Source organism: Myotis davidii, unplaced genomic scaffold, assembly GCF_000327345.1.
Source record: "Myotis davidii unplaced genomic scaffold, ASM32734v1 scaffold428, whole genome shotgun sequence".
NCBI classification, from domain to species: domain Eukaryota; kingdom Metazoa; phylum Chordata; class Mammalia; order Chiroptera; family Vespertilionidae; genus Myotis; species Myotis davidii.
The window spans coordinates 3,134,410-3,135,281 of NW_006299834.1; positions in this window are offsets into that span (position 1 = coordinate 3,134,410).

The window sequence follows — 872 nt, forward strand, 5'->3', positions numbered from 1 at the left end:
AAAGCACCCGGGCCAGGCCGGCCTCCAGCAGCGAGCCGGCCGCCATCCCGCCCCACGCGGCCTGGCGCAGCGGCGGCCCGTCCACCGCGAGGAGAGCCAGGAGGGGGACGAGGACGGGGGCTGCTAGTTGGCCGTCGCGGCGGGCGAGGGGCCGTCAGGCTTGGGCCCCCGAGGACTCGGGGATGGACACTGGGGATCCGCAGACCCGCTGCCTGGAGCTGGAGGAGGGGCTGCCGGCCTCGGGGGAGGGACCATGGCTCTGGGGGCGGAACAGCAGGGCCCCGCCCAGGGAGGGCGCGGCCGGGGCCAGAGGCCCGGGACTGCAGCGAGTAAAACTGCGGCCCATGCCGGCTGCCGCCACCCTCCTCCCGCGGGGGGCGGGGGGAGGGCGGTCGATGCATTTTTTTTGTTTGTTTTTACTGATTTGTTTGATGGGAGAGGGAGAGAGAAACATCCATGAGAGAGAATCACGGATCGGCTGCCTCCTGCACACCCCCTACTGGTGATCGAGCCCACGACCCATGAGTCCACAGGGCGATCTCAACCACTAAGCCACGCCAGTGGGGCCAGTCTGATGCATTTTTAAAATATCCAAAGTCTTTGTTGATAAGGTTCGTCGTAGTGTTTGCAACGATCTTTTTCTTAAAAAAAAAAAAAAAAGCACTCACTTGTAACAGACCGGCCTTCAAGATGTTTTTGAAGCGCTCACCTCTTCTCACTTTGGATTTCCCAGTGTTGACTTATTTTATGATGAAAGAACTGGGTGGTATATGGCCTGCCACTGTGTACAACAGGCTTGTTTTAAGACCATTTCCTCAGAAGCCCAGGAGCTTGGCAGCACAGGCATTCTGGTAACTTTTGAATCCTATCTG